At 41.2% G+C, this 14,129-nt stretch overlaps 1 protein-coding gene across 1 annotated transcript in view; it reads right to left on the minus strand.

The window, feature by feature from the left end:
* cacna1g (calcium channel, voltage-dependent, T type, alpha 1G subunit) overlaps window positions 1–14,129 on the minus strand; it is a 115,912-nt gene that overhangs the window by 21,796 nt on the left and 79,987 nt on the right. The gene's annotated exons all lie outside the window — the stretch shown is intronic.

Raw genomic sequence — 14,129 nt, forward strand, 5'->3', positions numbered from 1 at the left:
AAAGAGATGTGCAGAGATTACAATAGGAGGGAGGCAGATCAGATAATGGGCAGAGAGAAAGACGGACTCCAGCCACGCTCTCCTGTGGTCTGCAGTCACGACTAATCAAATCAAATCTCCTCGCCTCTGATCAACACTTATCTAAATTGACTCTCCCCTGAGTGAGTGTGATGGGAGATAAACAGCGTTGCTAAATGTCTCTGTGTGCATGAGGCAGAGTCTCCGTGGAGGAGCCTGCTGTTGGAATATTTGGGTCTGGATATCTGGTCGTCTCTCACTCTGCCTCCCTGATCGCCCTGTGGCTGCAGCCTCCCCTGATCTCTTCCACCTCTCTCGGCTGAGGAAAAAAATATACATAAGAGAGAAAGTTTCCACACTCATCCATCACCTTGTTCCTCACCTCCTTCCTCCATCCAAGAGAGGATGGATGGATGGGCTGGGGGGGCTAGGAAGAGGAGGAGAGAGGAGGCTCGCTTTATCTATCGCCTTAACGCTCCATCAGTGAAAGAGGCGCTATAGGTAACATGGGAAAGCAAATGAAACAGACAACTACACACACTGAAAAAGCCAAGAAAACTTTGGGTGTTGTGAGCACTCCAGCTCTGCCCAATTAGCCCAGGTGTATTGCTTTGGCTGCAGCTGTGCTGGGCTGATTCCCGAGACGGCGTGTGTGTGTGTGTGTGTGTGTGTGTAAGGGGGCAGTTCATGGTGCGCATCTAGTGGTTTCCTTCTCCCACTGGAGAACCTCAGGGAATAAGACAGGAGTGCTGAGGGGGCAGTGCAGCAAGAAAATGAATATACCCGTCTGTCCCTAATGTTAAATATACATCTGCATCTTTTGGGAATGAAATTTGTGTCGTTGAGAGAAACCCAGTCTCCTGTTGTGTATTTAATTTAAGAAGCTATATCGCTTCTCATGTATGTAGAACATGTTTAGTTTTTGGCCAATCACCAATATTGGCTGCCCTGTAAACACCAGATCAATACTACAAGTTATCTTTAAAAGTAGAAAAAGAGCTTTGTCCTATGAGCAACCCTAGGATTTCCTCTCTGGGTTAATTGATGACCAATTTTTGCCTTTTTGTCTACTTTCTACATTTGTATTTTATTTTCAGATTCGTCAGCATTAAGTCTTTAGCACTTTTATTTGCTCTTGCCTTGAATTGAATTGCCCGACCGGTGACAGATCAAATGTTTTGTATTTAAATTAATTGAATCGATTTGACCTGCAACTCAAGTCCTTCATATATAATAGTTATTATAAAGCTCAAATAAATTATAGTGGGTCCAAATGCTTTCGGAAAAGTCTGACAGGATTGAGATGGTTGATGTTTTTGGAAAAAATAAACTTTCACAAAGTCATATATAAAAGGTTGCATTGAAAATAATGTCCGTTGTCAATCAATAAAGGCTAAGATACAGAGGTCAGGGAAATTACCCTTACTACAACTAATCACATGATAATTAATGTATATTCAAGGATTGATCACATTCTTTGATTTGCTGGCAGGCTTTTAAGGTGAAACATCTGGAAGTGTCAGTGTCCCATCCAATAACATAGGAGGCTGGGTTAATGATCTATACTCCAGCCAGCCACCAGGGGTCAATCGAGTTGCTTTGGCTTCACTTTTGTGGAGCAGTCATGTCGTCCACCTTGACATTCAGTCTATGGAAAAGACTAAAGGTATGATTTTCTTTGCATCAAGTAAATAATGCCACTGTCTACCTGCAGCACTGTAAGTGGTGAGTCGCTGGGGTTCGGCCAAGGTCTGTTCTCTGCTGAGTGCTTTCAAGTTAATTATTCTTTATATGAGCACAGTGGTCATCTCTGCTATTTTGTGCCTGCTGGTAACGACTGATAGTGACATGAAGGTGAAGGTGAGTGCTTGTGGTGCTGGCTGAACCACAGGGCTTCCAGTGACAGAGCCTGACTGCTCCTGAGCTCCTACAGAGATGTGCGTGCCAGAAAGTCGATGAAATTTGGCTTCTGGTGAGCTTGGTCTGCCTCGGCGCATAAACACATGGCAACTGGTTGACATCCTGTTCGGCTCTTTTGCACCTCGGGCGCTGGCACCAAACGGTCCCTCGTCTTATCAGCCGCTTTTTAATGAATGAGGTACACCAGTCTTATGAACATTTAACTAAGTAGACAGGGATAAAGCATGTTTACAGTGCCTTGGGTAAGTCTGGGCACATATAGGTATGGCCCTTGAGGGATGCACCAACTTGGTTCATTCAGATGGGGTTTCCTATTTACGAGATCCTCCATCATGTTTGGATAAACAAACATTATTTTTATTCTGCTCTACTTAGTAGGTGCAGGTGCACGACGAGCTGAGGCAGACAGATGCACTCACACACAGCAGCAGTGCCCTTGTTTCCCCTCCTATATTCCCTCATTCATCTCATTAGGCTGTCAACACAGCCTTTTCTATAGCATCTGTCCTATTTACATTCCTATGTAGACAAATACCAGGCAGAGGAAATCTGATTAGTATGGGCGATAGCTTCAGAGAATGCGCAGGATTGTTTGACTTCTACCCATAAAAATGTAATTTGAGAAATGATTAAGCATTAGTCTTAATATTATGTATGAGGCAGAAAGGGCAAGACCGAACACGAGGTAGGGGAAAAGATAGACAGAAACCCTTTCGGCTCTGGCTCAACTAATCTCCAGAGGAGCAGGGAGGGAATTAAGTTACAGAAGAAAAGGTGAAAGGTTCGAAAGTGAAATTACTCGGACTGCAGCAACTCTGCAGCTCTCACTTTTCTCCTCCACAGTGGAAAGAGGTGAGCTTTTCTTAATGAGGAATGGAATATCTTTCTATTATTATTGAGTAAGGGAGAAACGGTGTGGCATGATATGAAGAAATGAACGAAGTTAGCTCTTGCTGCCTCTCCTACTGCCTCTGCTCTCCTTTCTCCCCCCGTTCGTCACCAGCACTTCACTGATGTGGCAGGTGGAGCCTCCTCTCTCAGCTCGGACATCACATTGACCATGAACAAGGATGGGTGTGGAGGAACAGAGGGGTCCCACCCTGCCTCTGCATCCTCATCGTCACAAAATTCACTGTACATTAAACAGACCACTCAGAACCATGATCTCATGGGGACTTAGATCTCATTATGCCTGCAGTACAGAGAATTTCTAAATCTGAGGTGTTTTGTTTGTCTGTTTGTGACCAAAATGGAATACATTTTGGCTTTTTACCCAACAAAAAACAGCTGTCCAAGTTGGGTCTCAGAATAAACCAACATTTTTCAGAATCTATCTTCTTTTATTGCCAGTGTCCATCAGATGTAGCTCTGTTGCGTTCCAGCTATGTCACGCCTGCTATATGATCCCCTTTGGCTCTCATTCATTCACTCTTAAAGTGCAGAACCTGCATTTTTTAAGCTTAACAATTACTTAAGGGTTTTGTAAGAAAGACAAAATATGTTTGACGTTTTAAGAGAAATTAAATTCAGAGATGTATGTGATTTTTTACTTCAGTGGAGGATCTAAGATTGTTCTAAAACAGGGGCCATGAAGGGGCCACAATTTTATAGTATTGTCATATTGTTGTTAGTAAGTGACTAGATTTAGAAAGAAAAAAAACGACCACTGAGAGAAAAGGGGCACTTCAGATTTCAGCTGGGGCCAGTGCCTCCCCTTTGATCCGCCCCTGTGCTATAAAATGTGTCCTTACAGCGAAGCCTATACAGCAAATCATTTAACACAAAATGTTGTGTTAGCAAAAACACAAAACCTGATCACAGCCAACAGTAGAGTGGGACAGATACAGGCTGTTCTAAAAAAATAAATGTCAGCCTCCTCCTGCTTTTTATTATGACCGATGATGTGTTTTAATACAGAAGAATTCACAATATCCCGCACTGGCCTTTCGTTCTGAATTATGCTAAAATATTAGGTTTTAAGAAAACTGGGGGATGTCTTACATTTGAGGAATTGCATTCAAGTCCATGGAGCCAAGAATTACAAAAGTTACAGATAATAAGATAGTAAAAGAGTCTGAAAAATACTAACGGTCAGATTCAGTATTTCTCACCACTTCAGGGGCCTGACAGGAGATAGTGTGACTCTGACAAGATGCAAAAAAGGTTTTGTATCACCACGTCTCATGTTTTACTTGGACCAAATAAAAGGTACAAGTGATTAAGATTGATGGCATCATGGGGAAACTTCTCTTATAGGAAAGATACAAGTGTCCTCAGAAAGTCTAGTTTTTATAGTAGCAAAATATCCTTTTCAAAACTCGTAGCTTGTGGTAAGTCTACCTTTATGGATGATAATCAAAATCTCTATTCAGACGATGAATCTGATTTTTTATTTCAGAACCTCACTGTCGAATTCTATAGGCTAGTTCTTCTCATTTACATATTTTTCGGTTGTTATTGTTCGACAATGGGGAGAGTATGAAGTAGTTATTTATTTGCAGCTAACATATACGTTTACATTTTAATCAGTCATGCCTAAGCTGCACTGCAGGACTGGAGCTTGGGAGAAAGATTGCAATTATAAATCTCATACATGCCTAATGTCGATGTAGGTTGTTTTTCTATAGACTGTTCCATTGTTGGTAATTGCAGTAATTTTTAGTAGCCACAAAAGTAACCACAAAACATCTATAACCACATTCAAAACATGTCTATCATGAAATATGATAGATTTTTGGCTACTGCAGGACACTGACACTGCAGTGACTGAGCTGTAGCGCAGCTGGAACGTGCAGCAGCCACATCCTGTGGACACTTGGCATTAGGTTCCCTGCATGACTTCACTGACTGTAAGGAGATCTAAAGCCCCTGCTGAACATCTGCCCGAGATCTGACAAACAAAAGAAGGCATAAAATAAGACATAAAGAATTCCCTGTCCAATAACAACTCCCGAGAGCGTTACTCTGTCTCCTTTTTCCTCCTATTGTGTACTCACCTTTTTCCTTCATGAAACCCTTTCCTCGCCTTCTAAGCCTTAAAGGTTGAGGATTTGGCCTGGGAGTTGCTTTTGGACGTGGCCACGCTCAAAAACATATTCAATACATTTCCGAGGCGGCCTTTTTTGGGAAATACTGAGACAGTATCAGGATCCTTGGCTTGTGGGACCGATGAGTAAGTACACCACGGCACAGCACTATGGGATATACTGTGACCGTGTGGGCGAGCGCACACTGGGTTGGATATGTTGAGTATGGGTCTGGAACACGGTTGAACTACAGCTGTCCTGAATGTGGTGGGTAGTTCAGGAGGTTGGGAAGTGGAAAGGATGTTGTATTCCGACTACTCAAAACAACAAGAGACACTAATATGATTTTGATTCACTGGTGCAATGGCTGCCTTTTTGCTGGATCTCCTTTGAATATGCCTGAAGGCTTTCTCTCGTTGTGGGATATGAAATGCAGATTGATGTAGCAAAGCTATAGATGAGATGTAGAGACTAAAGTTTGGATCCTGGGTGATAAAAAAAGAATGGTTGTGAAGGAAGATCAGGGCACGGGATGTAAAAGCAGCAACAATGCACTTTTAGAGGCTAAAAACATGAATTGCAAGGAGTAAAACATGAGAGAGAAACATTCATATTTTTTTACACATTTGGGAAGCAGCAGCTTGGCTGGATGCGGCGGCTGCTTTTATGCCCCTGTCCTTCATGCTGAATGGCGCAGTAGTAAACCTTGAGACTCAGTGTCTGCCAGGAAAAAGAAATCTGTCAACATTTAATGTCAGAGACGGGACGTCCAATTTTAAAATCCAGCAAACACAGAGTCTAAAGAAACAAGGGACAACATAAACAGTTACTTTAAAACAATCCAAAAAGTATTTAAACTGGAATCCCTGAATGCTCTGCTGCCTCCCTTAAATATCAAAGACGGGGTTTCTGATAAAAGGAAAAAAATGAAATTAATCAAACTGAGGGATAACAGAGAGGAGCAGCAGAGCAACCTGAGGACCCCAGAAGGAAAAACGATAGACAAAGAAACAAGAAAACATGACATCATCCAAAATGACTGGGCATGATAAGACGCACACACACACTCAACTGAGCTAATTGACACACAGACACACACATTGCTGGTTCACATAGTAGACTGACACACCTTTCTGAGTCATACTTGAGCAGGATGGACCAATTGGAATGGGGGACTGAATGGTGGAGTCAAGCGATTGGACAGCGTGAGTGGAGGGTGGAGTAACAGGGAGAACAGTGATGGTGAGGTACAGACCGATGGGAAGCCTTTTACCCTTCCCCCTTTGTTAAATCCATATTCATACCCAGAGCCACACAACTAAAACAGCCCCCAAACAACTACACGTGAAATGAAGGGGGTTGAAAGGATCAATGATATCAATGTCTCAATGTCTTAGCCTTCCTTGCAAAGACTTTTGACTTTCAATTCCTGTGACTTTGATTTGGACCAACTGGATACAAGCTTTTCTAAATGTTCTACGATTTAGCCTACAACCATTCTCCATACAACCATAACATACACATCAAGCAGCTAAAAGCAATTGTGATGACTGTTTCAGTTTATTCACTTTTAGCCCTGACAGTCAGAGATTAGCACATATTAAACCCACTGAGTAGAGACAAAAACTCACTGGGCCAAATTTAGACTATAGTTAAATGTAGGCAACTTATGAAATTGTGTTTAAAAACAAATTATGATGCATTCTCGTTCCCACAAACTGTATCCCCTGAAACCCAACAAATATTTGTGTTGCTGATTTAGGCAGAAATTTGTCCAGTAGAGCAGAAGGAAGAGCATACAAGACAGAGTGTGAAACCTGATGTCAGATCTCACTGACTGATTTACACTACCATTTGTTAGATAGTTTGAACCAAGAATGTTAGTTATGCTAGTGGCATGGTTTTGTGAATGGCAAAACCAGCCTGTTGGTTTGTGGGTCCACTGTTACTCAACATATTACCATGGAAGTCTTACCATTTGAACATGTAGCTGTCATGGCCTCAGAGGGTGAATTCTATTGAGTTCCTCCAGAGCAACCTTGGATTTGTCACTGACATGACATAAACAATGTCATGAAGATGTTGTGATGAAATGGCATGATTACAGGATAAAAAAGGTTTGCATGGCCTGGTTGGGGTATAGTGTGCACAGGGTATGCATCGCCCCTCTGATGCTTGTGCCAGTGGAGTGTACTGTATGTCTTGCAGCCGTACATGCAGAGCTCAACAGCCCGTTTGCAACTTTATATATATGCCTGTCCTTGAACTTACCACCCATGCATACTCACAGAAAAGTTAAGATGCAGCTATCAGTTTTGGACACCTGCATAGAGAACATCTCCCTGAAGAGTAAAGACCATGTCTCTCTCATCATTACATTCAATGCAGCAGGGCAGCACCACAGTGTGAGACTGTCTGCCATTCTGCTCCATGCTGATATGCGATGAAATATTCATCAAGAAAGTTTACAACATGAAACATTCATCCTGAGTGTTGTTAGGGCAGCTTTTCCTCCCACCAATCACTCACAGCTTTTCAGTCAACTGAAGTAATTACTGCTTGTTCCCTCGCAGCAGTTAACAAAATTATTAATGTTACAGAAATAAACAATGTTTTCTTTTTACTAATTATATTACTTTTGATTTTCTCCTTCTCCGGAATATCAGCAATCCATCAATGGCTGTTGTCACCTATTCGGTGCATATTCATCATCAGTCACACCTGCCTCCAGATAATGGATGAACAAAGATATTTAATGTTTCCAGGAGGCAAATGAGCTTCATTAGCTAGTTTACCAGATGAAGCGGCATTAATTCATCATGTGGTTGAGTCTGACTCTACTTTCACATCTTAGGGTGTCAGCTGCTGGGTGGAAAGTAGGGTGCATAACATGAGGAAACCCACTGGCACCACACCCCCCCCCCCCCCCCCCCCCCCCAAGCAGGTGCAGTAACACAGCACGCCTGTCGCTGCAAAACCTCAACAGTTATGAAAGATTCATCACCTTTAACACATCACTTAGCACTGCTACCTACACCTTGTGGCATCAAACTTTTACACCCCTGATCTGCACATCCGACACTTCCACTGTGACACCCTCGCTCCCCTCCTGTTAACCTCACTTCCTCCTCCTATATTCCCCCTCCCCTCTGAGATCTGCCCCTCCCAATCACCCCCACTCTCCCTGAAGGACTGGTGTTATTAATTACATCTACAGCAGAGGAACAGAAGAAAGAAAGAGGGGCAATATGGAACTTCCATTAGATTCATCACCATTAGCTCTGACCCAGATACAGCTTGGGATTGTCAGTGTGTGTGCGTGTGTTTGTGTGTGTGTGTGTGTGTGTGTGTGTGTGTGTGTGTGTGTGTATTTGTGTATGAAAGTGCCAATACATGAAGAACCGCCATTCATGGAATGTATTGCTGCTTTGCACATACCCACACTTGTGTTTTTGAATGACACTGTGTTTGTACGTGCGTGTTTGTCTGTGTGTGTGTGTGTTCAGTAAACGACATGTGAGGGGATGATCCCATTATCCTCGTCTCGTTGTTGCCTCCTGGCCGTGTACTGACAACAAAGATTAACGCTGCAACATAGGAAATATCTGTGTTTACCCAGCACAAGGTGCTAAGGATTTATGAATCTACACGGAGAACACAACAGTCATGTCAGCTCTTTTATCTGCACGGTTGCACGCTCGACTTTTGTAAATGGGAAAACCATCATATAGGAAACCGAAGTCCCTCTTACCCTAAAACTGACTGACCTGAGAATCAGGGGCTTCCATTGTGTGACAGCTTAGCTTAAGATTTACTTGTATTTTGTTGGAATAGGTTAGAAAACTGAGTGAATGTGCACTATTATTATGATAAAGCGTAAATGAATCAATCAGGTTTAATATGTTGTTTCCAAGCCATGACTCAAACACCTATAAATCCTCAATCCAATGGTGGATGAAATAAATCAAAAGTTCCTGCATTTTCTTTTTTTTACTTGAGTAAAAGTAAGTACTTGCTTTTAAATATACTTAAAGTCTAAGAAATAAAAGTACTTGCCGAAATAAGCCTGTTCCATAATGCAACGATCAACTACTTTATTAACTGCTAACTGTATATTCTGCTATATTAATGAATAATGCTGCAAATGATGCTACTGAATACATGTGCACTGTCATAATAATTAATGGTGAGTCTCGGCCTCCTCTGAATCCATTATAGATGTTTCTTCACCAGTGATGCTGCTGCTGCAGGAGGCGGGCTCTAATGCTAACCTCATTCTCTGATTTGATCAGTGGATCTATTCTCCTATCATTTTTGATAACTTTTAAATATATAGAAAAAAAATGGTTACATGTAATGCAATACGTTGTAAAAATGTAATGAAGTAGAAAAATCCAGATATTTGCTGATGTATGTAATGGAGTAAAAGTAATAAACAAATCTACTTAGGTATTGCACAGATATATACAAAATATATTTAAGTACATTAACACTTACATCAGCTTTTTTCACTTTCTTCAATATACATATCTGTCATCTGCATTAGGGTCAAAACGCACTGGCAGAGAAAAATAAATGCAATCACAAGTGTGTCAGAGATGAATAATTCCTCCCTTGTAAGTATGTTACATAAACTGCTTGTTGGAATTGAGAGCAGCTGACTTTTCAAAAGCAGAAAACATCAGTGAAGTCTTAACTCTGAATCCGTCACTAGCCTGAATATTGAAACAAACTAACCAGCATAGGGAAACTGAATTAATGTAAAAACAACTGATGTAAAACACATCTTCTCTGTGAGGGAACATGACTATAAAACATGTGGCATCAAAGAAAGGTAGTTTTGGGGTTCGAGGCCAATGAGCAGCATGTGTCTTGAATTAAAGAGGTTAAATTAAGGGGGGGGGGGGGGGTAAAAGTGTCATGTGGGACCTTTTTGTAAATAAAGAGAGCACATTGTATTCTTAAGATTTAAAAAACTCAGTTGATGGATTTTCTTGAATAGTGCAATTTTAACATACATTTTCTGATGTAAACCTGTGTTTTTCCTCTTGAGTGCCTTCATTGTAAAATGTATAGGTTGACAGATTTCATTACAAAGATGTTATATCTAAATATTAATGTAACTATTCCAGCTAGCAAACCCTCAAGTTGAGTTAAGTAAAAAAATATGTTTCACTTATTCAGACACATCATTATCATTATTATTATTACTATTAACACAGTTTTTGAACACTGGATATAAGGAGCCTTAGAGCTTTTGACCACCAGCAATTACAGTATGGGTGGAACAAGGGGCGGGGCTAAGCCAGTAGTTAAAAGTAGTAGTTTGAAAAAAGAAATTGTCAAAACTAACAATAAATTTGACAATTTGCAAGACTTTAGATGTTATAAGCTTTGATATATATATATATATATATATATATAAATATGTTTCACATTTAGTACTTTATATATATATATATATATAAAGTACTAAATGTGACTGACCAGGCAATCATTTTTTATAATATACCCTATGATATGGAGCTTTTCAAATATATTATGAGGAAATAAATGCATTGGTCTATTTAAAATACCTCTACAGGGAACCGTCAGTTGAGGTCAGTGAGTGGTGATGGACAGAAGCAGTGAGTGGAAGAACAGCAGGGAAGAGCTGGACTCAGAGTGGGAGGCTAATTTACAGAGCTGCAAGAATCACTGCTGGTCCAGTTTGTACAACAGTTGAAAATGAATAAGCACAAAAGACATGCTCTTACTATTTTGTTTGGCGTCACTGAGATGGGCTCTATTTTCCAAAGCAACAAGAGTACAGAGAGAGTGGTGGGGGAAAAAAAGGGGGTCGAATATAACAAAATGAGTCAAGGGAAACCATCTTAAAAATCATCACAACTTAAATCAAACAAAGACAAAATAGAACAGATGCAGGAACGGCAAAAAAACACGATGTGACGGATGTATTCCTTATTTATATGTAAATATAAGGAATACATATACAATAACCCCCATTGTTTGTGTTCACAGTGTTCGAGGTGTATCGTTATTTTGTCCACGCACTTGTACCTCTCGATAAAGTCACTGTTTGAGGTGAGAAGTGATGACAGAGTGTTATGATGGCGTGAATTCATGTGGGGGCTGACCCAACCAGAGCTGCTTGGGCTTCAGCCTGTCTGGGAAGTCGAGGACCATCTGTTAACATGGCAGAGACACTACTCTCTCAGACGGACATATCAGGGGGAACTGTAGCACAGCACACACACACACACATTTAACACACATACACACACACACACACACACACACACATGTCTACCTACACAAACATGTTTTCCCCCCTGCTGCTGTGATGCAAAAGTCAGGACTTTGTGCAAAATCATAATAAATAATAATTGAATGGATCTCACCCGTGCAGATCTAGTGTTCAGCTTTAAAAAAACAAAAACTACCTTTAGCTATTTCTATCAATTGCTTTACTTGTGGCACAATACAACGATTTATTAAGAAACTAAAAGCACATTCCTTTTGAGCTTTTATGAACTTGCAAAAGAGGATTTGGACAAAGACTAAATGTACTTGCCCAGTTAGATCAATTAAATATAGAGCCCATGGTGTTAAACAGTACAACAACAAAATTCATCAGTGCTACTGTTCTTCTATTTATCATTAAAAGCTCTGCTCTGTCCTGTGGCTCTAATCGAGCTATGTGGTGAAACATAAACAGCCTTTAATAAACTAAGCATTTGTTTTCCAACGTCTTGCAACAGAATACCTGCTTCCAGCTACGAAAGAATAATTAAACTCTCATATAATTATGTTGAGGGAAACCTGAGGCACTTGGGTAAGGTTTTGACAAAGATTGTAGTCAAGTTAAATAATAAGTCATGATCACAATAATTTGAAAATAGACTTAACTTCTCCCTGTTTTTTCCATAGTTGTATCTTGTGTCTTTTGGTGTGTCTTTATTTCAATTATCCTTAAAAAGACATATTATGACCATTTTACCACAGTTGATATGGTTCCTAGGGGTCTTAATGAAATGTCTGTAAACATTTTTGGTCAAAATACCACAAGGATCATTTAAAACAGCACCCTTTTTACCCTGTCTAAAACAGCCCTCCTAAGATTGACCTGTTCTGAGTGCCCCGCCCCCCATCTCATCGCCCCGCCCCCCCTCTCACCAACAGCCCAACCCCCTTCACCGCCCCGCCCCGACACACACACACATACACACACGCACACACACACACATCCAGTTTCACGTCTTAAATTGCCTTAGCATATTTAAGGTTGTTAAAATCATTTTAAGTCACTGTCCTACACATATATTTCTGTATCCATTTGTTGTGTTTCCTCATGGAAGCTACAATTTTTTTTTACTAAACCTTCTGATAAAGATAAACATTATTTAAATACATTAGGGTGACCAGATTTGAGTTTGTAAAAAAGAGGACACTTCGTTGCGGGGGGGGGGGGGGGGGGGGTTGGCGTGGGGAGGTGTAGTGTATAGCATGCCGCACCATGACCATGTGAATGCATACAAATGTCACAAATGAAATGACATAAATGACACAAATGACTATGAACATCTATTTATTGAACTTTAACAAACTTGCAAAGTGCAAATGTAAAACAAATCTTTTTTGTGGCATTTAAATGTGTCAATAATGATAACAAATACAACATTCTAAATAATAAATTCTTTATATGGCCACATATTAAAATACCGTCTGCAGCCGTAACAGAAGTATCGGTTTTACTCACAAAAAAGTCTGTCACTTTACTCGACGAGCTCTCTCCTCTTGCTGCAGTTTTGTGTTTTGCAGAGTGTATGTGAGCTTCCAAATCGCTGCCACCTTTATTTGCCACTGACACGTAAGTGCCTGCTCTGCATGTCATGCAATCAGCTCGCGAAGCACTTAGAAGAAGAACTTGCATTTACGTTTAGGCATGGCTGCAGATGTAATGTGCTGTTGTAAACAGCGCACGGAGTGGAAGCGGCAAGGTGCTCAATGTTGCCAGTTTGGAAATGGCAAAGTAACGTTCCAAAGGCTCAAAATAGTCGTATTTGGAGGATAATTATCGTGGCTCTGGCAACCCTGAGATCGGTCGCCCAATGACAGACTCTCTCTACAGTCAGCTCGCGCAAGAAGGTGGAACGTAAGGGTGGTACCGTTTCCAGAACTTGGAAGGCCGAAATAACTTGTAGGCTATGTGAAAGACCCAGAAACACAAATATGCGACGAGGCAAAAAAAAAAAAAAAAAAAAAAAATTATTAATATTTTTTTTGCGACGAGGCAAAATACCGGACGTTTTTAGAACCCTGCCGGACGCATTTTTTATGTCTAGAAAAGAGGATATGTCCGGGAAAAAGAGGACGTCTGGTCACCCTAAATACATGCAAGATGGGCACTGATTGCTATGAGGCTAACGCCACCTAGCTTACATGTCACGTCAATTACCGAAACAAAACAACAGCTTTTCTAGTTGAAGACACTCACTGCGACACGAGACACGCACTGTCAATGCTCCCCTGTCCGTGGGGAGATCAGTCAGACACAACAAACAAACACCGACAGGTCCACCAGAAGCAACCGCTGACATGGAGCCAGCAGCCCGACGATATCACCTAGCAAGCCCGAGCTGAGGAGGGGGCTTTGGCTTGTGATTTACCCTGACCGCAGGCTCTGCTTCTCGGCCAGATCTCCGCTGCTTCCCGGTTGGGCCGCCACATGCAATACAGCTGTAAAAACGTGCACAAGCAGCCATTCCAGAAAGTGCTGCAACTTTAAACACAAACTAACAGCAAGCTAGTGTTGCTAGTGTAGCGCCCTGCTGCTAACCGTAAACAAACACAGACACGTCCCCCAGAAGCAAGCTGCTGACATGGAGCCAGCCACCCAATGGGTGAGGAGGGTGCTGTGGCTCATAACTTAACCCGGTCTCCTCATCAACCAGATCACCGCCATGTAGACAGGCTGTGACGTCAACTCTGGTTGTAATACGATTCGACGCACTCTATCGTATAGTTATCGTATAGAGTTTTTGGGACGGTTAACATGCCAGATACCCAAATTAACGTCTAGAAGCACTATAAAAGTGGAATTTTCATAATATGTCCCCTTTAAAACCTACTGCCAAAACAACGTTAATGAATATAATGAATTAT

The sequence above is a fragment of the Platichthys flesus genome, chromosome 20 (genome assembly GCF_949316205.1).
Source record: "Platichthys flesus chromosome 20, fPlaFle2.1, whole genome shotgun sequence".
Classification (NCBI taxonomy): Eukaryota; Metazoa; Chordata; class Actinopteri; order Pleuronectiformes; family Pleuronectidae; genus Platichthys; species Platichthys flesus.